Below are 8255 nucleotides of genomic sequence, written 5' to 3'. Positions count from 1 at the left end.
GATTTCATCTGAATATATTTTGCAGCAAGAGATATAGTCTACATGAGCACCACCTAAATTTTTCTGATTTGTCATCATGGGCAAATGACTGACATCACATGACAAGGTAACAGAGGCCTGATGTGTGAATATTGACAGATCTCTCCAAGTTCTTATCATCAATATGGCATATTTTTCTTCATTTCTTTTTCAAAGAATATAAAATATTCTCTTAGCCTGATGGATCATACTGGCAACACTGAAAACAAAATAGTCACTAAGAAACAGGCTTTAAGAAAGTCAGCCCTCCTCCCCGAGAACAGCAAGGGAAGAAAGAAGGAAGGAGAGAGGGAGAGAGAAAAACTATGACAGTGAGCAAAGAGGACATAAAAGTAAAATAAAAACAGTGTCATAGACATATGATCACCAGGCAGCTCAGAAACTGAAGTCTAGACGGTATTCCAACTGATCTCAGAAACTCGTCAACATGGAATCCGCGCTGCCCAGGGTGAAAGGTATTAGAACATCATCTCATTTCCAGGCAAATGACCATCTAAGTTTTCCTTTTGGTAATTCCAAGACATAAAGTAAGGACTTGAAATCCATTTACAAAGATAATGTAGACGCATTGAAATTAAGTGTTGAAATGTGTCTTCAAGGTAATGATAACAATACAGTTGTTTCTGCTCTAATGTGTCATGTGTTTCCTTACAAAACTATGCTGTGCCAAATGGTGTGCATTCTGAAGAAACACGGTTGGAGCAGACCACTTCAAACTAGGCGGCTTTGTAGCCCGAGCAGTATAAAAACAAAAATTGGTTCTTGGAACAATAACCACAAGAGCCTAGTTAGGCAGCTCCCAGGGAGTCTAGAAAATGCTACAGCAAACAAACTGGTGGCAGTGCTGGGAACATTCGCATTAGAACAGAGCTGGCTGGGCAGCCGCAGAGCAGGTGGGGGAGGCTGTGGGCCGCTCACAGGGGCTCCCAAGGGTCTGCTACCTTCCCCAAGGGGATAGCCACTCAGGCGGGTGTTCATTTCTCCGGGGAGGGTGCCCTGGAGACCAGTGATGTTTATTTTCCTGAAAATCCCACTTATAGGTTCCTAGTGCTGATTACCTAGTGGTAATCAAGCTGTTTTCTTTGTCCTTTTCTGCTGGAGGTGATGATTCTGCTGCTGCTGTAACAGTGGCGTTTGCCCAGAAAAAGATCATGGACCCATGCAGTTTCCTGGTCCTGTGAACCTCGTTTCCTATTGATCAATTGCACGCGCGTCAATTTGCATTGTAGCTCCTCTAATGTGGCCAAAATGGTTTGAAGAAATTTACACACGTTTGGAAAAATTGCAAAGCCATTTACAAAGAAACATGTTGCTTTTGACGATCTGAAAGAGAGCCTCGGGATAATTTGAATTCAAGTGCTGGGCATCTGTCAGGGAACTGAGAAAGGAGCACAGAAGATAGGCTGATGGGGGCAAGCTCACCATAGCAGGCCTTACTACTTCGACAACGTCTCTTACGTTCCAGCAAATTCTAAATGCCTTTTGTGGATGAACCCCCTTCATCCTCACAGTAATATAAGTTTTTACGACCTCACTTTTACAGAGGAGGAAACCGAGGCACGGAAAGGTTAAATGACTTGCGGGGGGTCATGTAAGTGCTAAATTTGAAATGTGAGCCCAGGCCTTCTCCCCCCCTGGAGGCTGCATAGCCTTGCCAAAGGCTGCCTTTGCCGCTGCTTGGCTACGTTCGGAGCTGGGGCTTCGGAGTGCGGGCTTGCACGGAGCCCTGGATTAGGCAGGCCAGGCTCCCCCAGACACAGGCAGAGACATGCATGAGGAGGGAGGAGCCGTGAGAAGGTTCTCGTTACCTGAAGCAGGAGGGAAAGGAGAGCTCGCTGGACTAACACAGCGAGCGGATCTCGCGCACTTAGTGCTGTTGCCTGCCACTTCTCGTTCCTTACTGAAGCCAGCCCCGAAAGTCCTGTGCTTTTCCGGCTTCCATACCAGCCCCGGCTCCTGAAAGGAAAAGAGTGCAGCCTTATTTTTTGTTTTTTTTTTTTTAAAAAAAGATCCCGGAAGAACAATTAGAAGGTTTCTCTAGAACATAAAGGGATTTTTCTGGAGTCCTTTGGGAATCCTGAAATCTATCATTTGCATTGTCCCGACGTCCTTCTCTCCCGGGGAGGTGGCGCAGGGGAGCATGCAATGAAGAAATGAACTGGAATAGAAGAAGGACTGTGGAACAGGGAGGCCAGCAGTGCTGAGGGCGATCAGCCCTGGGACTGGAGTTGCAGGGCTTTGGGAGACCCTGGAAGAACAAGGAGTTTGCAGGTTAGTATCCGGGCCTCTCAGCTCCCCGGACATGGCGAGGAGCCTGAAGGAGCAAAGTGCCCTGGGACGCTTTGGACTTAATATCCGTGGGTCTCGCTTGCCCTTTTTACCCCCAGCCTGTTTCCAGCTGTTTCCAACTTCAAAAGGATTAAAGGATTGTGGCTTGCTTCAGGAGTTGAAGAGTAGGAGGGTATTTATGGTTGATCCCAAGGCTTAGGAGCCAGAGGAGGAAGGAAACCTTGATCCCAAGAAACAGGTGGGTACAGTGGAAATCAAAGCAGTGGGACAAGCCCAGGAATTCTTGGGGAAAAAAGAATTAATTGACCCAAGGCAAAGAAACAGCCTAGGGAACAGCCATCTGGAAGCTAAGCCCCCACAGCGACCCCATTCCCATCCCATCCTGGGGAGCCCCTTCTCCAGGAACCGCTCTCTAGGTACTGGGAGTGAGAGGTCCCTATTTCCATCATCTAGGAAGTGGGGGAAGACTGACGAGTCCCTAGAGCCTTCGCTCAGGGAAAAGAGACTGGAATCCCACCTTAGAACTGGAGGGCATTTTCCAAAAGAAATATTGAGGTATATAAATATAAATAATGTAACAAAGTAAAAACATGCAGGTTACCAATTTTAGCTCAATATTGCTAAAGGATGAGGCGAAAGACAAAGGGACGTAACAGCAAAGACTGGAACTCAGCTATATTGGGGGTGATTCTTGAGTCACCAGGGATGATACTTGGCTGTGACATAGGAGTCATGCCCAGAAAGTCTGAGCTTCTGGTGATGAGACCCAGGAATCTGCATTTTATCAAATACTACAAAACGTTAACATTCTTCTATTGATTAATATCAGAGAACTACTGGTTTAGGTTTATTACTTAGAAATTTGGGTGCCTGGGTGATAAGTGAGAGCAAGGATCCAATTATTTTCCAGAACTATGAAGACTGAGCATCCACAAACATAGTATTATAACTAAACAAAACAAAACAAAACAAAACAAACAAAACCTCCTTACAATTGCAACGTCCCTAACACACACAATCATTACTTTACTGTGTGATAATTAGGCATATGTCAATCTGTGGACCATGTTACTTTAAAACATTTCAACCTAGCATTTCTGCAATCAGTGGGAGAAAGGCCTGAGCTCCACAGCTGAAGAACACCAGCTCTCACTAGCATAGGCTCTGGGTGGTTAGGTGGGCTGTTTCCTATAGTTGAGATACCAGAGAAATGAGAAGTCATCACTCATCTCTTCCTTTCCTGGATAGAAGGTGGAGCCAGCTGCCATCTTGGCTTTCCTGTCCCGTGTGAGTGTCCTCTTACAGTCCTAGCTCCCTGATTCCTTCCCAGAGGCTCAGCACACTCATCATTGGACTTCCCAAGGCCCTGGTTCTCCCTCCCCGTGGCTTATCTGGAGTGGGAAGGGTGGTGGGACGCCATCATGGGCAGAACAGGAGTGAAGATACGTTCAGGACTAGCCAATGTTCTGATGCACTGTGGCCAAGGGGACCAAAATGAAATTCCAGCATTGCTTGTGGTAACTCTGAAAGGCTGAGGTAATGTAGCTTGGAAAGGAAGCAAGGTTCTGGGGACAGACATGACTACACTCAATCCAGCCTGGTTCAGTTTCTTTGTGCTGAGGTAATTGGCAAGGCCTGGGAACTTCCTGGGACAACAGACATAGGGATGGTGTTTCCAGAAAGGTTTGTAGGCTGTCCTCAAGTCTATCAGAATCTTTGCGCTTAAGAATAGCCATGCCCCACAAGAGCCTGATGGCAAAGTTTGAAGAAAAAAATAATCAGAGCTCTTGTTTCTTCTCCAGCCAATTGTCAAGTAGCATATGAAACAATGAGGGCATATGTTTAAAAAAGGCACATCTGTTTCTCCATAGGTGACCTTTGTCTTAGAGTGACTAAGTGGACGCGAAAATGTCATTTGAAACAGGTCCTTGCAGGAGTTTATCCTCAGCCTGAAAAGCTCGCAGACACAGCACATGAGCATGCTTAGCTCCTGTCAAGTGATACTCTATGGCTCTACAGGGGAAAGAAAGGCCTTCAAGCACCCGTGGTTTCTAGCCAAGTACGAGCAATTTGGCAAGTTTACCGGGGCAGACTGCTAGATCATTCTTCTGAAAGTCGTCCTGGAACGGTGAAAGCTTTGACTCCAAAAGCCTTATCCAAGAAATCCCCCGAAGTCCCACACCATGGTGAACTCTGCATTTGTCTTTTTGGAGCAGATAAATGATCCTGTCAAGAAGGGACCCCATGGTTGCAAGGAGAAGAGAACAACGTTTTTAGTAGAAATTCAGTCATCACTTCACTCCTCTGCAAGAATGAAGGGGGGAAAAGGTGTTAGTGGCAAAGAACCAAATATAATAGCTTCAGCTATGTGAAACTCTTTATACATCTTGGACTTTCTGAAGCTGAGCCGTCTATGCCAAGATACACTTGGGCAATACAACCTGAGAAAACAAAGTTTTAAATAAAGCGTTCTGACATCTTTTTCTAATGACACATGCAATTTTGTAATATACCAAGCTTACGTCTTTCCTTCCAGCTTGGGAGAGTGCAACACCATATGTGTCTGGCCCCAAACCAGGAAGAAAGTTGGCCTTGGCCTCACCCCTAGATTCTCTGCGGCAGCTGATCCAAGAGGCCTAGATGCAGAGAATTAATACATCACCCTTTTAAGCTGAGAGGTTTGGGGGACCAGTTGCCATTCTCTTGGTTTCTAAATTAGATATGACTTAGGCTAAAAATGGGCAATGCTGTTGCAAAGTCATTCTGGACCCAAATGAAGGTGGGCCGAGTGATCCTTCGTGCTTCCGAAGTGACTCAAGAAACCCAAGGTCACCTTTGTGCCGGGTGATCACAGGGAAGATTCCCATTTTAGTGACGAGAGCCAAACTCAAAGTTAATATGATTTTCTACGGTTTAAACATTCTAATTAAATACCTGAATTTCTTTTTTTGGCAAAAAGAAAGCAGAACATTTATTTCAGTTGTAGAAATAACCATATCTTTGGCTTGTATTAAAGACCGTTGGTCTCCCAAGCTCTGTTTGAAATTCACAAGATGGGAATTTACAGAATTTTCATAAAAGCAATCGAAATTACAGCGTCTCCATGAACTCCCAGGGTGTCCTTCTATTAACAAAAGATGTTTTGCTTTACTCACACCTGCTCGGTTCTCCGTGGGGGCTCAAGCGATACACATTCCAATGGAGCAGCGTCAATAAAATCAAATAAAAATTAAGTTCCAAGGAATGGGATGGAGATAGGCAATATTACCACACAAAGTGCATTTGAAAAGGAGCTGAGCTATTGGAACTGGCTTTTTAAGTAGAAAATCGTTACAGAAAAATAGATTTTTCAGCCATAAATCCTACGACTTTGACTGCGTTAAATTCTCTGACAACTGTTACACACCTTCCCCTGTTTCTGTGTGTGCATATATATATCTATGTGTATATATATATATGTATATATATATACACACACATATATATAGATATATGTGGGGGAAGGACTCAAGGGTGGGGAAGGCTTGGAAGAGGTCGGAGAAAAGAATAAAAGAACTAACAAAATGGGAATTTTGTATTTGTCTCTGCATGTGACTGGACAGAATTGGGGAGCTTGAAAGCTCGTGAACAACGTCTGCCTAAATTAGCGTGTTTATGCTGATTAGATTAAGGTCTTAAGAAAGGCAGACTCATATTTTCTTTACTCTAAGTCCATAAGATCCCACTTCTTTGAAGAGACCTTCTGTCTCCTGGGAAATAAGATTAGAACTTAATTCCCTCTAATTGCCAACACACTCGTATTTATACACAGTATCAATATTTCTAAGGTGGTGGCGTAGTGGTGTTCTGAGAGTCACAAAGCATCAAAAGAGCCCTCCCTGTGCAGAGTATGACAGTAATAGTCACCCTCCCCCAACACACAGACCCCCAGGGACCACTTGAATTATAAGTAAAGGGCACGGTCCTTTGCCTTTAAAGAGATTACTCCTTTTGGGGAGAAGGAAAATGATGAATACACGAGTGACAGGAAAATTTTATTTGAGGGAGGGAAGTTCTTTGGTATTTACAAATTTTTGGCTGCTTTTGAAGGAAGGAGGATCCTTAAAGGGGACCCTTTGCAGAGTGTAGTGGTGGGTGTGGGGACGGCAGGGCGGCACAGGGCCTGCAGCTTGCCCGGGAAAGGATATGTTGGATGGTGGGGAGAGGGGGAAGGTTCTGGAAGCAGGAAAGGCTGGCTCTGGTCTGTGAAGGGGAAGGAAGGAGAGCAAGCTGATACCACCTGTGGCTGAAGAGAAGCTCTGGGAGGGGAACAAAGATGTGTAATGGGAGCTTCACTGATTTCTCATTCATCAAGTAGTTCACTTGTTCAAACATCTTTCCTGAGCACCTGCTGTGTGCCAGGCTCTGTGCTAGATACTGGACATAGGCAGACACCAACCCCCAAGAAACTTCCGTGAAGCGTCTCACTTTTCACTGAGGCCTCGTGGAATGAATTTTCTCCTGGAGAGGGTAGGGAAGTGCTTTGAGACATCGCCAAGACTGGCACAGGGTAAGAACGTGGGAAGCTGCCAGGGAGGACGGCCACACCTGCCTTACTCATACTTGTAGTGGGGGATGGGGGTGGCAAAGGGTGTCTATAAATGAAAAAGCCAATGTGTTGGCTCTTACTTGTCATAACTGACTTGGTAACCGAGAACTGTAAGTATCTAAGTGTAGGAAGAACATACACAGCTGCTTAGGAACGTGGAGGGAAGGGAATAGTTTGCTTTGGATTGGGTAAGTCACTTCTCAATGTGTTAAGGTGGTTTTATTTAGTTAGCTCATTCTTTCACCTTGGCCTGGAACAGTCTTTGGAGGTTAAGTCTCCAGAGCAGCTGTTCCCAAAAACCTGGTGTGTTGGGATGAGTTGTGAGGTCTGCAATGATTTCCTACTAACAATGAAGTATACGGATGAAGCCACGACAATTTTTTAAGTGAATATTATGAAAAGTTGGATCCTTGAAAACAGCCCCACCCCATCAAAATTCTCAGTCTTCTCCATCGCGGTGACACATGTGACAGTTCGTTTGTGTTTGCGTGCATGGCCCGATGGGTATTCCCAGCTTGGTAGCTGTGACTCCACTCCTTTCTGTCCCATTCAAGAAGGAAATGCAAGGGAAGGAGAGAGGGATTGTTACAGGCATTATTATTTCTTAAGGCTAATTCTGGGCTCAACGGAAAGAGTACTGTGGTTGATCGCTATTGTTCACCTTGAGCCCGGGCAAAGGGTATGGTAGGGCATTGCCAGCGATCTACCACTTCTAGTGAAAACATTTCTATGAATCCCATGGTGGTGTAGCTCTTTCGTTTGCTTTATGTTGTGGTCACCTACGCTGTCAGGTTGTATCTTACATAGCCTTTTTTTTTTTAAGATTTTATGTATTTATTTGAGAGAGAGAGAGCACATGAGCAGGGGGGAGGGGAAGTGGGAGAGGAGAAGTAGACTCCCCACTGAGCAGGGAGCCAATCCCAGGACCCTGAGACCACGACCCTGAGCCAAAGACGGACGCTTAACTGACTGAGCCACCCAGGTGCCCCTCATCTTACATAGTTTTGATTCCCTCACATCACCCAGCTCAGTCAGTTCTTACACTAAAGGAAGGGCTCAGTTGGCGGTGTTAGAATTCAGTTGACCTTACGCACCATTTAGCCGAGTGCCCCTAATCTGTGTGGGCTCTCCACAGTTACGAAACAATTTTACAAAGCTGACACCCACGGCAACCTGCGCCCATATAACCCTCAGCAAGCACACCAATGATCTTCGCATCAATTATACGAATAAAATGAAATAAATTTTGATCAAGAGTAAAGAAGTATTCAACCAGAAACTTCAGGGAACATAATATTATCGACCCTTTCTCAGAGCCAATGCTTTTGGGAACCCATCG

The sequence above is a fragment of the Ursus americanus genome, chromosome 31 (assembly GCF_024610735.1).
Source record: "Ursus americanus isolate L20-20 chromosome 31, mUrsAme1.1.p, whole genome shotgun sequence".
Taxonomy (NCBI): Eukaryota; Metazoa; Chordata; class Mammalia; order Carnivora; family Ursidae; genus Ursus; species Ursus americanus.
This window is presented reverse-complemented; position numbering follows the sequence as displayed.